This window comes from Mesoplodon mirus (assembly GCF_964341445.2).
Source record: "Mesoplodon mirus genome assembly, chromosome: 10".
Classification (NCBI taxonomy): Eukaryota; Metazoa; Chordata; class Mammalia; order Artiodactyla; family Ziphiidae; genus Mesoplodon; species Mesoplodon mirus.
In genome coordinates, this window is record NC_138986.1 from 37,945,418 (window position 1) to 37,964,708 (window position 19,291).

The following is a 19,291-nucleotide window of genomic DNA, read 5'->3' on the forward strand; positions in this document are numbered from 1 at the left end:
TCCCTGAATTATTTCCAGCACTGTCAAGAAAATACTCTATTTCTTAATTAAATGGTTGATTTTAGGTACTTCAGTTTTCATGTTTAATCATGTTTCATTGGTTTGAAGCAATTCTTATAACACACCACATTTTCAGCTACCCATGGCATGTTAGAAAATTAAGTTGGATGAACTGGGGAGCAATTTAATCCCGGTGAACATGTGAGATTCCCCCCAAACCTTAGCTTCTGCAACAATATTTTCATGAAGTTAACCATCATGATTGGGAATGAAACTATGCATACTGGCCTGTACTAGCAGGTATTATAATATTGGATTCAGTAGTTTCCGAAGCCTTGAGTGGAATGTCTAATAAACCTACAGATTTCAACTTAGGGATAATACAAACAATGCAAATAAATAAGCACCTAACCTCTTTCACATGTAGTCTTAATCTAAAAGCACACTGGTTAATGAATTCTTTAATAGAAATTTGCAAGATGGCGGAAGAGTAAGACGCGGAGATCCCCGTCCTCCCCACGGATACACCAGAAATACAGCTACACGTGGAACAACTCCTACAGAACACCTACTGAACACTGGCAGAAGACCCCAGACCTCCAAAAAGGCAAGAAACTCCCCACATACCTGGGTAGGGCAAAGCGGAGAGATTCCCGCACAGAGGATCGGTGCCGAGCGGCACTCACCAGCCCGAGAGGCTTGTCTGCTCGCCCCGGCGGCGCTGGAAGCTGAGGCTCGGGCTTCGGTCAGAGCGCAGGGAGAGGACTGGGGCTGGCGGCGAGAACTCAGCCTGAAGGGGGCTAATGAGCCACAGCTAGCCGGCAGGGAGTCCGGGAAAACTCTGGAGCTGCCGAAGAGGCAAGAGACTTTTTCTTCCCTCTTGGTTTCCTGGTGCGCGAGGAGAGGGGATTAAGAGCGCTGCTTAAAGGGGCTCCACAGACGGGCGCGAGTCACGACTGAAAGCACGGAGCCCAATGACGGGCGTGGGACGCTGGGGCTGCTGCTGCCGCCGCCAAGAAGCCTGTGTGCGAGAGCAGGTCACTGTCCACACCGCCCTTCCGGGAACCTGTGCAGCCCGCCACTGCCGGGGTCCCGGGATCCAGGGGCGGCTTCCCTGGGAGAATGTACGGCGCGCCTCGGGCTGGTGCAATGTCACGCCGACCTCTGCCGCTGCAGGCTCGCCCCGCATTCCGTGCCCCTCCCTCCCGCCCGGCCTGAGTGAGCCAGAGTCCCCGAAGAGGCTGCTCCTTTAACCCTGTCCTGTCTGAGCGAAGAACAGACGCCCTCCGGCGACCTACACGCAAAGGCGGGGCCAAATCCAAAGCTGAGACCCAGGAGCTGTGAGAACAAAGAAGAGAAAGGGAAACCTCTCCCAGCAGCCTCAGAAGCAGCGGATTAAAGCTCCACAATCAACTTGATGTACCCTGCATCTGTGGAATACATGAATGGACAACAAATCATCCCAAATTGAGGAGCCAGGAGTCAGTGCTGTGCCTCTGAGGTGGGAGAGCCAACTTCAGGACACTGGTCCACAAGAGACCTCCCAGCTCCACATAATATCAAACGGCGAAAATCTTCCAGAGATCTCCATCTCAACACCAGCACCCAGCTTCACTCAACGACCAGCAAGCTACAGTGCTGGACACCCTATGCCAAACAACTAGCAAGACAGGAACACAACGCCACCCATTAGCAGAGAGGCTGCCTAAAATTATAAAAAGTCTGCAGACACCCCAAAACACACCACCAGACGTGGACCTGCCCACCAGAAAGACAAGATCCAGCCTCACCCACCAGAACACAGGCACTAGTCCCCTCCACCAGGAAGCCTACACAACCCACTAAACCAACCTTAGCCACTGGGGACAGACACCCAAAACAACGGGAACTACGAACCGGCAGCCTGCAAAAAGGAGACCCCAAACACAGTAACATAAGCAAAATGAGAAGACAGAAAAACACACAGCAGGAGAAGGAGCAAGATAAAAACCCACCAGACCTAACAAATGAAGAGGTAATAGGCAGTGTACCTGAAAAAGAATTCAGAATAATGATGGTAAAGATGATCCAAGATTCTATTTCCCAGATCCAAAATCTTGGAAATAGAATAGACAAAATGCAAGAAACAGTTAACAAGGACCTAGAAGAACTAAAGATGAATCAAGCATCGATTAAAAACACAATAAATGAAATAAAAAATACTCTAGATGGGATCAATAGCAGAATAACTGAGGCAGAAAAACGGATAAGTGAGGTGGAAGATAAAATAGTGGAAATAACTGCTGCAGAGCAAAATAAAGAAAAAAGAATGAAAAGAACAGAGGACAGTCTCAGAGACCTCTGGGACAACATTAAACGCACCAACATTCGAATTATAGGGGTTCCAGAAGAAGAAGAGAAAAAGAAAGGGACTGAGAAAATATTTGAAGAGATTATAGTTGAAAACTTCCCTAATATGGGAAAGGAAATAGTTAATCAAGTCCAGGAGGCACAGAGAGTCCTATACAGAATAAATCCAAGGAGAAATACACCAAGACACATATTAATCAAACTGTCAAAAATTAAACACAAATAAATCATATTAAAAGCAGCAAGGCAAAAACAACAAATAACACACAAGGGAATCCCCATCAGGATGACAGCTGATCTCTCAGCAGAAACTCTACAAGCCAGAAGGGAGTGGCAGGACATAATTAAAGTGATGAAGGAGAAAAACCTGCAACCAAGATTACTCTACCCAGCAAGGATCTCATTCAGATTTGATGGAGAAATTAAAACATTTACAGACAAGCAAAACCTGAGAGAGTTCAGCACCACCAAACCAGCTTTACAACAAATGCTAAAGGAAGTTCTCTAGGCAAGAAACACAACAGAAGGAAAAGACCTACAATAACGAACCCAAAACAATTAAGAAAATGGGAATAGGAACATACATATCGATAATTACCTTAAATGTAAATGGACTAAATGCTCCCACCAAAAGACACAGATTGGTTAAATGGATACAAAAACAAGAACCATATATATGCTGTCTACAAGAGACCCACTTCAGACCTAGAGACACATACAGACTGAAAGTAAGGGGATGGAAAAAGATATTCCATGAAAATGGAAACCAAAAGAAAGCTGGAGTAGCAATTCTCATATCAGACAAAATAGACTTTAAAATAAAGACTATTAGAAGAGACAAAGAAGGACACTACATAATGATCAAGGGATCGATCCAAGAAGAAGATATAACAATTTTAAATATTTATGCACCAAACATAGGAGCACCTCAATACATAAGGCAAATACTAACAGCCATAAAAGGAGAAATCGACAGTAACACGATCATAGTAGGGGACTTTAACACCCCACTTTCACCAATGGACAGATCATCCAAAATGAAAATAAATAAGGAAACACAAGCTTTAAATGATACATTAAACAAGATGGACTTGATTGATATTTATAGGACATTCCATCCAAAAACAACAGAATACACATTTTTCTCAAGTGCTCATGGAACATTCTCCAGGATAGATCATATCTTGGGTCACAAATCAAGCCTTGGTAAATTTAAGAAGATTGAAATTGTATCAAGTATCTTTTCCGACCACAATGCTATGAGACTAGATATCAATTACAGGAAAAGAGCTGTAAAAAATACAAACACATGGAGGCTAAACAATACACTACTTAATAACAAAGTGATCACTGAAGAAATCAAAGGGGAAATTAAAAAATACCTGGAAACAAATGACAATGGAGACACGACGACCCAAAACCTATGGGATGCAGCAAAAGCAGTTCTAAGAGGGAAGTTTATAGCAATACAATCCCACCTTAAGAAACAGGAGGGCTTCCCTGGTGGCGCAGTGGTTGAGAATCTGCCTGCCAATGCAGGGGACACGGGTTCGAGCCCTGGTCTGGGAAGATCCCACATGCCGCGGAGCAACTAGGCCCGTGAGCCACAACTACTGAGCCTGCGCGTCTGGAGCCTGTGCTGCGCAACAAGAGAGGCCGCGATACTGAGAGGCCCGCGCACCACGATGAAGAGTGGTCCCCGCTTGCCACAACTAGGAGAAGCCCTCGCACAGAAACGAAGACCCAACACAGCAAAAATAAATAAATTAATTAATAAAACTCCTACAAAAAAAAAAAAAAAAAGAAACAGGAAACATCTCGAATAAACAATCTAACCTTGCACCTAAAGTAATTAGCGAAAGAAGAATAAAAACATCCCAAAGTTAGCAGAAGGAAAGAAATCATAAAAATCAGATCAGAAATAAATGAAAAAGAAATGAAGGAAACAATAGCAAAGATCAATAAAACTAAAAGCTGGTTCTTTGAGAAGATAAACAAAATTGATAAACCATTAGCCAGACTCATCAAGAAAAAAAGGGAGAAGACTCAAATCAATAGAATTAGAAATGAAAAAGGAGAAGTAACAACTGACACTGCAGAAATACAAAAGATCATGAGAGATTACTACAAGCAACTCTATGCCAATAAAATGGACAACCTGGAAGAAATGGACAAATTCTTAGAAATGCACAACCTGCCAAGACTGAATCAGGAAGAAATAGAAAATATGAACAGACCAATCACAAGCACTGAAATTGAAACTGTGATAAAAAATCTTCCAACAAACAAAAGCCCAGAACCAGATGGCTTCACAGGCGAATTCTATCAAACATTTAGAGAAGAGCTAACACCTATCCTTCTCAAACTCTTCCAAAATATAGCAGAGGGAGGAACACTCCCAAACTCATTCTACGAGGCCACCATCACCTTGATACCAAAACCAGACAAGGATGTCACAAAGAAAGAAAACTACAGGCCAATATCACTGATGAACATAGATGCAAAAATCCTCAACAAAATCCTAGCAAACAGAATCCAACAGCACATTAAAAGGATCATACCCCATGATCAAGTGGGGTTTATTCCAGGAATGCAAGAATTCTTCAATATATGCAAATCAATCAACATGATACACCATATTAACAAATTGAAGGAGAAAAACCATATGGTCATCTCAATAGATTCAGAGAAAGCTTTCGACAAAATTCAACACCCATTTATGATAAAAACCCTGCAGAAAGTAGGCATAGAGGGAACTTTCTTCAACATAATAAAGGCCATATATGACAAACCCACAGCCAGCATCGTCCTCAATGGTGAAAAACTGAAACCATTTCCACTAAAATCAGGAACAAGACAAGGTTGCCCACTCTCACCACTCTTATTCAACATAGTTTTGGAAGTTTTAGCCACAGCAATCAGAGAAGAAAAGGAAATAAAAGGAGTCCAAATCGGAAAAGAAGTAAAGCTGTCACTGTTTGCAGATGACATGATACTATACATAGAGAATCCTAAAGATGCTACCAGGAAACTAATAGAGCTAAACAATGAATTTGGTAAAGTTGCAGGATACAAAATTAATGCACAGAAATCTCTGGCATTCCTATATACTAATGATGAAAAATCTGAAAATGAAATCAAGAAAACCCTCCCATTTACCATTGCAACAAAAAGAATAAAATATCTAGGAATAAACCTACCTAAGGAGACAAAAGACCTGTATGCAGAAAATTATAAGACACTGATGAAAGAAATTAAAGATGATACAAATAGATGGAGAGATGTACCATGTTCTTGGATTGGAAGAATCAACATTGTGAAAATGACTCTACTACCCAAAGTAATCTACAGATTCAATGCAATCCCTATCAAACTACCACTGGCATTTTTCACAGAACTAGAGCAAAAAATTTCACAATTTGTATGGAAACACAAAAGACCCCGAATAGCCAAAGCAATCTTGAGAACGAAAAATGGAGCTGGAGGAATCAGGCTCCCTGACTTCAGACTATACTACAAAGCTACAGTAATCAAGACAGTATGGTACTGGCACAAAAACAGAAAGATAGATCAATGGAACAGGATAGAAAGCCCAGAGATAAACCCACGGACATATGGTCACCTTATCTTTGATAAAGGAGGCAGGAATGTACAGTGGAGAAAGGACAGTCTCTTCAATAAGTGGTGCTGGGAAAACTGGATAGGGACATGTAAAAGTATGAGATTAGATCACTCCCTAACACCATACACAAAAATAAGCTCAAAATGGATTAAAGACCTAAATGTAAGGCCAGACACTATCAAACTCTTAGAGGAAAACATAGGCAGAACACTCTATGACATAAATCACAGCAAGATCCTTTTGGACCCACCTCCTAGAGAAATGGAAATAAAGACAAAAATAAACACATGGGACCTAATGAAACTTCAAAGCTTTTGCACAGCAAAGGAAACCATAAACAAGACCAAAAGACAACCCTCAGAATGGGAGAAAATATTTGTAAATGAAGCAACTGACAAAGGATTAATCTCCAAAATTTATAAGCAGCTCATGCAGCTCAATAACAAAAAAACAAACAACCCAATCCAAAAATGGGCAGAAGACCTAAATAGACATTTCTCCACAGAAGATATACAGACTGCCAACAAACACATGAAAGGATGCTCAACATCTTTGCTCATTAGAGAAATGCAAATCAAAACTACAATGAGATATCATCTCACACCAGTCAGAATGGCCATCATCAAAAAATCTAGAAACAATAAATGCTGGAGAGTGTGTGGAAAAAAAGGAACACTCTTGCACTGCTGGTGGGAATGTGAATTGGTACAGCCACTATGGAGAACGGTATGGAGGTTCCTTAAAAAACTACAAATAGAACTACCATATGACCCAGCAATCCCACTACTGGGCATATACCCTGAGAAAACCATAATTCAAAAAGAGACATGTACCAAAATGTTCATAGCAGCCCTATTTACAATAGCCCGGAGATGGAAACAACCTAAGTGTCCATCATCAGATGAATGGGTAAAGAAGATGTGGCACATATATACAATGGAATATTACTCAGCCATAAAAAGAAATGAAATTGAGCTATTTGTAATGAGGTGGATGGACCTAGAGTCTGTCATACAGAGTGAAGTAAGTCAGAAAGAGAAAGACATATACTGTATGCTGACACATATATATGGAATTTAAGAAAAAAAAATGTCATGAAGAACATAGGGGTAAGACAGGAATAAAGACACAGACCTACTAGAGAATGGACTTGAGTATATGGGGAGGGGGAAGGGTAAGCTGTGACAAAGCGAAAGAGCGGCATGGACATATATACACTACCAAACGTAAGGTAGATAGCTAGTGGGAAGCAGCCGCATAGCACAGGGAGATCAGCTCGGTGCTTTGTGACCGCCTGGAGGGGTGGGATAGGGAGGGTGGGAGGGAGACGCAAAAGGGAGGGGATATGGGAACATATGTATATGTATAACTGATTAAATTTGTTATAAAGCAAAAAAGAAAAAAAAAAGAAATTTGCAAGAGAGGCATGCAAAAGCAAACACAAGTTAAAAGAGACAAATCTGAACTCAAGACCTTAACAAAAAGCAAAAATGTATCCTGTTCAGAGTAAAGAAAATACAGTTCAAACAAAATTTCGGCTGGAAACATGTTGGTAACTCAACTCAAACTGAAGTGGATTCAGGATTAAATGCTAGGATTTACTAACATGTGACATAAATTATATTATTACATACATACAAGTCTCAAAAAATATAAACTAATATGTATTACAAAGTACATGTTATATCTGAATTCCAATCATTAGGCCTATATTTCTTTCAAGAATATCTTTGACACAGGAAAAAGATTATTCATTTCAGCAACAAAAAGCCCTTAATTAGTTATCATAATTAGAGGTAAAATATGAGAGTTGGTTTACTAAGCAAGAAAATAGAATTCCCTATATTTTGGGGAAGGGAGTCGCTGAGCTCTAATGATTCTAGGTCTTCCGGGAGGTAAAACGCATGGTTAATCTTACTTAGTATGTAATTTACTATTACATAACTTAAACTATAAACTTAATCCAAAACACAGAATGAATTGACTGAAAACTGTCTACCAAACATTTGATGCTCTGTTGGGAAAATATGCTCTTGGAGGGAGATATATAAGTATTTCACTGCAATACAGATGTAAGACGGTGCTTATTGCTGTAAACTATTACTATAAAATGATAAAGATAAAGATTAATTAACCAAATAGGTAGGGGTTTGACCATTGCACTCCAAACACGTCTTTTCTAAATCTGCATATGAGATAAAGGCATAGCATGGCATGGACAGAGTCAAAAGGTTTTCAAAAGTGTTTAAAGTTTTAAAAGAAAACTATATACTTATCTCTTATACTTAACATGTTTATAAAAATATGCATATAACGTGGTACCTATGTATACAAGATACAAACATAGCAATCTAGATAAAAGCCTAATCAACATTTGGGCTGCATACATTTCTATATTATTAAAATAGTCACCGTACTAAGTTTAATAATGTTCTCTGTAATCTACTTGACTACCCTTTAGCTGCAAGAAAGGGCGGAAAGGTTTAATAAGGATTTTAAATGACAGCAGAAAATAGCCTCAACTTGAAAGTTATTTTATATTCATTATGAGCTCTTCTTCAGGTGAGCTAAAACTTACAAATTTAAGAGCATACATTGAATGTACTGTCCTCAAAACAAATGATGGTTAATGAAACAAATATATATCCTAAGGAATTCAGTTTTAATTAGTGGAAAATCGGAAGTGCATAACATTTTAAAGGCGTTTTGTAAATTATTTGCAAGGACATTGTAAAAATCAAATCAATGGCTGCCAGCGAATCTGCTTGGCATACTTAAATAGTTAAACCTTATAAACAGTGCATTATTGTTCACATCCTACCCCCACCTGCTCTCTCTTTATAACAAACCAGAGAAATATTTAGAGCAGGGAGAGCAGGAAGCAGACTCAGAAAGCTAATTAATTGTTCAACTTAACAGAGCCAGGAAGTGGCAGTACCTAACCAAATATATAAGGTTTCTGACTCACAAATGATAAGATACATTTTTAATTAAAAGCATTTCCAAACTATCTGTAGTTAAACTCCTCAAAGGCCATTTAAAAGAACTACTGTATTGGTCATGGTGAAATTTTCTTTTAAAAGTCACCTTCACTTTAGCCCAGATTAAATAATCATCCATTCACTGTAGTAGAGTTATTCATTTTTTTAACAAGTAACCATCACACACTTATTCTCTGCCAATTGCTGTCCCAGTGCCTGAGAATAGTGTGGTAAATAGAATCCCTACCCTTGTGAAGCTCACTGTAGACCAGCACAGACATCCTATTAAAATAAAGATAAATATGTTTGCACTCTGAACATATGAAGTGAAGTGAATGATGTAGCACAAGTTCAAGTTTCTGTTGGAACACATAAAGGAGACCTAATCTGGTCTGGGTGGTCACTGAGGCACTGTTTGAAGGCACTTGTGCAAGCTGAGGGAACTGGCCAGGAACAGCTAGGTAGGGTAGAAAGATATATGAGGGTAGTAATGGTGGAAATTAAAGAGGACCGGTCCAAAACATATTTAGGAAGGAAATCAAGAAGACATAGTGACAGGGTAGAAATAGGAGGTGAGGAGATACAGTCAGGATTAGTGAGATTTTACTTAATTAAAAAAGAAAAAAAACAACAACTAGAGTGTATTCATAGGACATCTGTATTCACAAAAGCTAATTGATGTTTCAGGTTAATTACTGTTCTCCACATGTTGAATTTCTGACATAGTTTCTGTAAGCATAATTCGGCAACATAACAATGGCAAAGACTGTCATGCCAAAATAAATTGCCAACATCTGCAATTAAAATAAATGTCTATGAGACATAACTGTCAAAATAGTAATTATGACTTGGTGAGCTAGAAACACTCCGAAAACTTATTTGAAGTTAAATTCCTGTCCTCTATATAGACTCAGTACATTCCAACCAAGGTATTTTTTTTCCAAAAAAAAAAAAAAGCACCCAATCAAACTCTTTATAACTGAATATTCAATAACATAATTCAGATAAACAGTATATAAAGTGGGAACAGCTTTGAGTGGTTTAATGATTCTGAAATCATGTTCTTTTTTTTTTTTTTTTTTTTGGCGGTACGCGGGCCTCTCACTGTTGTGGCCTGTCTCATTCCGGACCACAGGCTCCAGACGTGCAGGCTCAGCGGCTATGGCTCACGGGCCCAGCCACTCCGTGGCATGTGGGATCTTCCCGGACCGGGGCACGGACCCATGTCCCCTGCATCAGCAGGCCGACTCTCAACCACTGGGCCACCAGGGAAGCCCATCTGAAATCATGTTCTTTTAAAATATATTTCAGTTTTGAAAAATAATGAAGAATAAACCACACTCAATTTTTAAAATTCACAGTCATTTATGACATTCATCATATGCAAATAAATTTTCTAAGATCAGAGCACCCTACCAAACACAAAGTTAGAACTTTGTATGTTAAGAAGCATTTACTAAGCAACCTATCAGATTTGACAAAGTATAAGAATCACAGAATTCTGTAAAAATATTATTCAAGAGGAAAATATTCTAAAGTATATTTCTAGCAAATCTTAAGGAGGTATCACATTTTATCAATTCTGAGACTCAGATTTTTACTTTTTTTTTAACATTTAACATCTTTGAAATCAAGATGCCTTTGAAAATTGATATGATATTTTAAATGCTGGGAAGACAAACACAAGGGACATTACATAGTTGCAATCACCTGCTCTTCATCATAGCTAAGCAAACTGTTTTCTTGACTGAGCCATGTGCCTTGTTGGTAAAATATGGGTTGAGTTTAACTGCTGTTTAAAATATCTTCAAAATGTTTACAGTACAATTCATCACTGAAACAAATATTTATTGTTTACACTGTTGCATGGCAACAAAGGACAGGAAATAAATTTGGTTTTAGCAAAATATTCTTCATTGGAAGGATGACCCAATTACTGATTTTCTTTGCTCTGTGAAACATAAGAAAGAAAGATATCCACAGTTACATGAAGCCGTGTTATAGTTTGTTGCTGATAGCTGTGCAAAACGGTGGCCTCACAGGCCATTCTGTGCAGCTGAAGGAAAGACAAATTTGCCCAATCTTTCAGAATAGATATAAAAATGTTTCAAAGCAATGAGGGACAAATGTGATGGATCCATGAGTTGGGTGGAACTCTCATTAATAAAACTGCCATAATTTTATTGAAAGCTTTCTTTTTTTCTTAGTGATATGTGAAATGATAATACATCTTACAATTAACATCATATTAGAATCAGTGTAATAAGGTTATGAAAGAGCAATGAACTGTCAGATGGTTCTAGTCTCAGCACTTTAAATAAAAATCTGGGAAACCACTCGTCAATTTGTTAACCTATGTGGGCCCCCATTTTCTCACTTGTAAAATAAAGTTGTTGGGATAGACCGTTGCCAAGGTCTCTTCTAGTTCTATGACATTACACATTTTTATTAACTTTAGATCTATTTGAAATATTTATATACAGGAAAACCTGGTTCACTAAAATGTTTATTCATTTGAAATGCTACTAAATACAGAAGTAACCAGTATTTCTTCCTAAGAATTTTGTATTTTAGCTTTTAAAAGTAAAACATGACGGTAACCATATTAATAGTAGAAATAAGCAAACAGTAAATGAAATACTAGTCAGTGAAGATTTGCTCAAATATTTTACATCTTCACAACTATTTAGAAATTACTATTCTTCATAATAAGAGACTAGATGCAATGAAAAAGAAAGATCAAATCAAAACTTTAGTTTAAAACATACTTGTCTTTGAGTCCTTTGAAAATTTATGAATGTATTGTAAATGTTGTATTGTGCTATCTGCCAATAATTTTCATTTCACTAGAATATTTATTAAGCCTGAATACTTTACTATTCAATAATTTTGAGTAAATGAGAAATTATTATAAAGTAGTTTGATGCAAAATCTTACCATCAGATAAAAATTTCCATAATAATATACCAAAGGGCATATATCAAATTTGAATATAAAACCTCATTTAACACAAACAGACACTCTGGGAAGTGAGACAAGTCTAGTGAAGTTAAAAGAATGTGGTAATGAATATATTTTAGGTAAAGGTAAGCTTTTAAACTTGTGTTTAGAAAGTGGTGATAATTAAGGTGGATAATTTCACTAGAATATAGTTTATCAAAGTCATTAAACAATTATGCAAAAGTATGGAAGACCAAACAAATTTTTTAAGTAATCTAGAAAAAATTAGATGAAGGGAAATTTTACACAGATAAATTTATTACTATATAATTCAAGAAATAATTTAGACTGATTCTTTTTCATAATAGGCTGTGAATTTCAAAACTTTTAGTTTTAAAATAGACAGTTAAAGGAAAATCACAACCAGGAATGTCAGGAATTTGACAAGAAAAAAATTATATTGTTTGAAAAAGCAGAAAACAATTCCAAAACAATCTTAGTTTGGTATATATATGATATACATGTTAAACTAACAATATGAGATCAAAATATATATTCAAACATGTAGTCAAAGATTAATAGCACTCAAACTTGATGGGATGACAGTACCTATTAATTCAATCTGGGGTTAAAGATATTCTTGTCTTGGTTAAACTATTTAGAAATTTTTATTGGTAGAAATGGCTCACATTCATCTCTACTGGTGTTGTTTTCCATATACTCACTTTACTTTTTATTTATTTATTTTTTTTACTCACTTTATTTTATCTGAGTCAGATATGCAAGCTCATCAAGAGTCTTTTCTGTCCTGGTCATCCTCTTACCATAAACACGCACAATCCCTAGCACATAAAAGGTACATTAGGCGCTAGATCTCTATGGGTCTCATTTCTGTATATACTGAGAGCAGAGATACTAACTGCCCCACAGTAAACAGCTTGAGAAGATAGAGTTAGTGTCTCCCATAGGAAGAGAAGGCAGGTTTGTCTACCATCCAGTATAATCAATATAATAGCACTCTCCATAACAAAGTTCATGCAGATTTGCTTAGTATTCATTATAAAAGATTCAGATTTCCTAAACTCAAGATTCCTCAGCTGTGACACAAACCAACTGTGTGTCCTGGGTGTGTCCATCCATGTTATCCCCAAAGTATTTGGGTGGATAATGAAGTTCATGCTGCTTGCTGTGCTACTAGTAATAAAGTCTTTGTCTCTGAACCAGGAGTACTGTGTCTCCTGCCAGCATCTGCCATGAAAGTCCTGCAGGCTCATTTGCTGGTGTGAAGGTAGGATAAAATCTCGGACTCTCCCCATTATTGATAGGAACCCAAACATTTCTCAGAAAAGGAATGGATGCATTTTCCTGGCAATTTTTCCCATTTCTGGGTTTTTGAAGTTATAAAATATTAATTAGCCTCTTAAGTTATTACTCATAAATATATAAATAATATGATTAATTTCATGACTATTGCTATCTGAAAAAGTAGAACTACCTGTTATTTGAGCCCAGATGGATTAACATTTACAGGACACACCCCCAAAACGGGTCAAACCCAGTTGCCCCCAATGACGTGTTCACTCATTCTTGTTTCCAGTTCAGTCAGTTAGGCTTACATCCAAGTGAGGGGGAGAAAAAATTAAATGAAAATTTTAGATGGAGTCTTGCTAATTAACAACCAAGAGAAGTCATTTAGCATGTCATTTCTGAGATGTCAAAACAAATGCATATCAAATTTATGAACATGTTCACTGAGTGAAAAACCTATTAACTACTTAATTACAAACTCTTCCCCATACACTCCCATATATAACTCTTTTGGAGAAAAATGTCCAGTGTCACATTTAAGATGTACTTATGCATGGTGAGAAATCATTAAAGCAAGGCTGAACACTGCAACTGTGTGAGGAGCGTAATCTGAGAAACAACCAACTGGACCTACTAAGTAAGTCTATTTCACTATGCTTATGACAATGGTCAAGTTCTGTATACAAAATGGGCAGATAATAAACACTTGATTAATTTGAAGATGACAGGAATACAAAGATAACTTGCCACTGCACCCTGATAAACTGCTGACATTTTGACAAACTGCCATTATGGACCAAATCTGTGAGAAAACAAAAGTTGTCAATGTTCAGTTCCTAGATCAGACACATTTAATTGATTGTTTCTTGTTGTCTTCATAGAAAATTCCATATAATGGATTGGAATAGCTTTGTACAGTTTAACGTGAAAATCACCAGTTGACAACTTTCAATGCATGAGTTATCACACTGACAGAATGCAACTAAATTAGTGTTTATTAACCATGTTTAAATTAAATAGGTAAATGACATTACAACACTTTGATTATATCCTCTGCATATTTCCAGTATCTGATATATCAAGAAAATTAGGTGTACCTTATGAATCCTATCCTGAAACCTTACTGTATTCCTGACAGTTCATGGTACGCAGAACAAAATTCAAGAGAATCCTAGCCAATTGCTATGAAGTGAGAGACAGGGCTAAGTTTGAAAAATAGATAAATAAATGACAATGATTGCTGCCAGAGTCAACTTTCTCTCTTTTTCTGTGGTAGACAGAAATACTATGGGCCACTCTCAAGTACTTCCATAGAGAAGAGGCTGTGCTAACCTTTGATGTTGAATATTACAAAAGCATATCATCAGATTGAGGAACCTTGATATTTTTCATCATTTACTATTTACTATTTCTTCAGGTAACTACTCTATACCCTCTTATTTCAGAGGGCATTTAAAACTGAAAAGCGCTTTCTCCAGCTGCAAAAGATAGTTTGGATTCATGACTTTTCCATCTGTGTTCCAATTTCAGCTACAAGGAATAAAAGCAACAATTAAGAAAGAGCTAATATGGCAGGGGTTTCCTAAGGGACATCAGTTGCATTGTTTCACATTAGCTGTTCGAACAGCCATCAGAGGATAATAACTTTGTCACTATGAATCAATAAATTATTCAGTTGCAATTTCCCATAAGTCATTGCTGTTACTACCAGTAATCAAGTCTCCTCCTTTGTTTCCTGAAATTAAATTTGAACAAAGCAGTATAACTAATTATCAGTTGATCTTCAACAGCTCCTACCAATAATTTGCCACTTTGGACATTAGACTTTATTAGTAATAGATGAAGGCTCTGTATATTTTTTACGTCATGGTGAATTGCTAAGTAACTGCACAGAGTTTATTCACCCTACTATCAGTGAAGAACATTATGCTGCCTAGATAAAGCTAGATTCAAATCGATTAAAAAGATGAGTTGGGTTTTTTTATCATGTATTTTTATAATTTATTTGACAGCTGTTTCCTGAATACGACTGAAGGATGCATATGAAGCAGATATAACCCCTTTGAATAAAGTGATGCTTCTTTAAATCTCATTTTGGAATGTATTATCCCCAAACAGGGTTGTTGAGTTAATTCTGCAATCATAAGATTCAACATGGCACTAAAAACTTCCTGATCTTCCAGATTTTGTACTAATGTTTAATTAGAATTCATTTCATGACTGGAAATAGTGCCATTTCAATATCAATATTAGGGAGGTCAAACTTTTCAGAATGACATTTATATGAAAATAGTAATGCAACATAGTAATATCAACAATGTATATATTGAAGTAGTTGAACCGCCTATCTCTTTCTAGATGCAGGAATTACTCTTTTAAAGCAAAAGAAAATGAAAGATTTTTCTGTGTGTGTGGCCTGTTTTACTTTGGTTATATTGGCTAGTACCAACTTCTCATGTACAGAGGCACAAAAACTTCCATTCCTAAGGGCCCACTCATGTCCACTAACAAATTCATCTAAATCCAAGTAAGGCTGTTTTGTGTAGTATTATCTACTTGCACACAAGTGCACCTATAGTGGCTTCACTAAATGGCTTACTTCCTCCTTTAACAGAGTCATCTTTTTACAAGGCCATTTTTGCACCTGACTTACCATTTGATAAATTGTGTCCTTCAGTATTTAAATTACTCACCACCCTTTTACATTTCCAGACCATAAATGTGAGGTTGTGCTTCTACAGAGGCACCAATAATTCTATACAAGTTTTTAATCTTCCTAAAATTTATCTAACAACCAACTAAAACAAAATTTCATTTAACGTAATTAAGACTATATCAAGAAAACTAGTATCAGCTTCCTTACCTAAAGTCTTCATTTCTCAGGGTAAAGAAAGGATTATGTCCCAGTAAAGATCAATTTAACCTCCCTTTTTCTCAATTCTCTAAAATTATTAATCAGTTGTCTCTTGGAAACTCTTGCTTTAGACCAGTTATAATCCTACTTCATCGTTTATAATATGGGAATGAACAAAAGTCTCCATTCTAAGACACAAAATATGCCCGCAACACACAAAGAGAATTGTGTGATGTTTCAAAGTTTCACATTCAATGAATTTTCATTTTACAGAAAAATGACTGATATGTACAGGCAGCAGGAAAGGAAATGTCTACTATAAATTTACTTCTGACCCATAAGGAAATATTTTTGTGGCAATGAAAGGAATCTCAGAATAATAAGAATATCTCCTATTGAAATTGGGAAGAAACAAACTAAAACAAAGGAATGCCTGGTACACTGAACCACTTATTTTAGAATTTATGAAATATTTCAAAAAACATCAAGAAATATTAAATTGAATCCCACCATGTGAGGTTTTAAAATAAATAAAGTGTTTCTAAAACTGCAAATACAGATGTTTAGTTGAAAATAATCCTAAGGAGAAAAAAAGTGAAATAGCTAAAAAAAAATAATCCTATTTCACTGGCTGCTTTCTAATAAGCTCACTCTGAAAATATGACTACAAAGAGGTAGGAGCACAAAAGAAGGAACATAAATAAAATCAGAAACTTTATAAGAATTTTAGATTACAGCTCAAAATGAACTGAGACTTATGAAAACTACTAAGGCTAATAATATTAACATAAAAGACATGATTTTAAAATGAAGACAATCAAGGAGATGATGGACCAGACGACAATATAATATTAACACTTGTTAGATCAAAACTTTGACCCCTCAGCTGCTATTTTCCTCCATCTTCTCAAAGAAATTCTCAAATCAAATGTAAAACTACAAATTATAAATATATTCAATCTTTTACTTGAGTAGGCCATTTTAAATATTACTAATGTTTTTCCTTTTGCTGTTCCCTACTAGTCTAAGGCATCCATTTGCTTAGGGACTAAGATTTGTTTTAGATGTATTGCAAAGAGAGAAACTACAGAATGGTGAGTTTCTGACATGAAAACATGATTAGGCAAGAAGCCAAAGCCTTTAAAAACAGCAAACTTTCTAGAGAAAGTATTCTCCATATTGCTTCATTTCCTCATTTTTCATGTCAAAAACTAAACCTGAAGGAGTGAGAGGTTCAGAGGATTAACCGACTATAGAGGAGATTCTTTTCCTCATCACTAATACTTGGCTGAATTTTTTTTTTAAGGAGAAATTGATCTGGGGAGACCAGGAACACTTTTTTCCATTACACAAAATTTGTTGGAAGGTATATGAAATAAAAGTGAGAGAACATATGTTCTGATTTCCAATTTTGGGGTTTGACCTGTAATGGTTAAACCCAGGCTGGGGCCTCTTTCCTGGATATCCAACCTGGTACTGAGGAGAGGGAAGAAGAGAAAGGGGAGAAAGGAGAACATCAGAGTGAAAAAGGAAAGGGTAAAAGACAAAGAAAAGAGGGAAGGAAAGAAGGATAAATGAAGAAAAGAAATCTGCACTCAAGATAAGAGATGGGCTAATTCAACAGCTTACATAAGTGCCTCTGAGTCACAAGCCCAGACTCAAATTTCAGCCTCATGAATCATGAGAAAAGCCAACTTATGTAGTCATGAATCTAGTCATGCAAAATGTGACCAATACCTATCTCACAGATTTTCTTCACAAATTAAATGAATTAATATATATGCAACAAAGATTTTATTTATACATATATATACACATAAAACACCCATTCTCCATAGAGAGTGTAAATAGCAAGGCTTTTGTTCACTAAAGACTTCAGAGTATTTGGCAATCCACATTATGGGTGGTAACCAGAGAGAGATGAATTGCCAGGCAGAGTGGAAGCAGAAGAAATTGAAGCCCTGGGCAATTATGAGAAAGAAGGTGGGGAGCAAGTGCCAACACCAACACTATGCCAGAAGACAACACAATAAGTAATTTGACCCACCTCTGTGCACAAAGATCTTTATGGGACCAGAAAACTTTCAGGAGGTTCAGTCTGAGTGGACTATATATGAAATCAGGTCTTCAATCTGCATCTGAGTTTATGAAGGCAGCTGAGAGAGACAGAGGCAAAGGTCATACGAGTGAGCCCTTCTGGGCCTCAGGAGAAAGCCCGGGGAGAAACTGGACGTTCCAGGCCACAGAATTAGAGGTTAATCAAAGTTAAAAATAACTCTGAGATGTAGGATGGGGGCCCAGCTAACAACTAAGACTGAGGTTTACATATGTAAGTTGACTTCAGAAGACAGATGATGACAATGAGGACAATGATGATGAATATCTAATAAGAGCAGGTAATTATAGATTAAGTAAACTTGCAGACGTGGTGCTCATTAATTTTAGCAAAGCATTTAATTAAGTCTCTAATTATATCTTGTGGACAAGGCAGAGGAATGAGATGGGGGAAGTAAAAACACCCCATGAGTCAGGGATCTATACCCAAACATTTTGCATGCAAACAATGATTAATGAATCAATCTGAAGTTGGAGGGAAAGTGGTGTAACATAGGGTTCTGTGACTTACTCTGTTGTTTATGTATTTTCATCTGTGATTTGTAAGAAAGATAGAGAAGGCACACTTGTCAAACTGCAGACAATCCCAAACCAGGATGGAGAACAAAGGTGTATGCAGGATGAGATCATGAGAAGCATAAATTTTTTAATGATGGGCAGGGCCATAATTAAAGCCCCTCACTTACATTTTAAAAATCAGTGGAGTAGAATTATCTAACTCAGTAGCAGCTCATGTACAAATATAAAATCAAACCCTGGGCTGTAAGTGATCACAAGTTCAATGTGATATGGTTGTGAAGGGAGCCAGTGACATCAAGCCTGCATCGATATCAGCCAATGCCCTTCCAAAATCACAGGAGCCAACCATCTCACTCCATCCTCCAGTGATTTACTATTCTTAGTTCTCATTCCTGTGCTGTCAGTGGAAATTTAGATGATTAGAGGACAATCTCTGGGCAGTATGAGGTCTTAAAGCTATTTGAGAATTAAATATTGTGTGGATATTGGTTTGTTAAGAATGAAGCCTCAGTGAGACAGGCAAGTTTTCTTCAAGTAAGTGAGAGTTTGTCCTGAGATATATTTGGTTTTTGTTTTGCTAAAGTACAGAACCAGCCCAGCTGG

General features: G+C 37.0%; 1 protein-coding gene across 2 annotated transcripts in view; it reads right to left on the bottom strand.

The window, feature by feature from the left end:
* Window positions 1-19,291, bottom strand: part of NKAIN2 (sodium/potassium transporting ATPase interacting 2) — a gene marked incomplete at both ends in the record, with an annotated part of 979,365 nt that overhangs the window by 859,003 nt on the left and 101,071 nt on the right. The gene's annotated exons all lie outside the window — the stretch shown is intronic.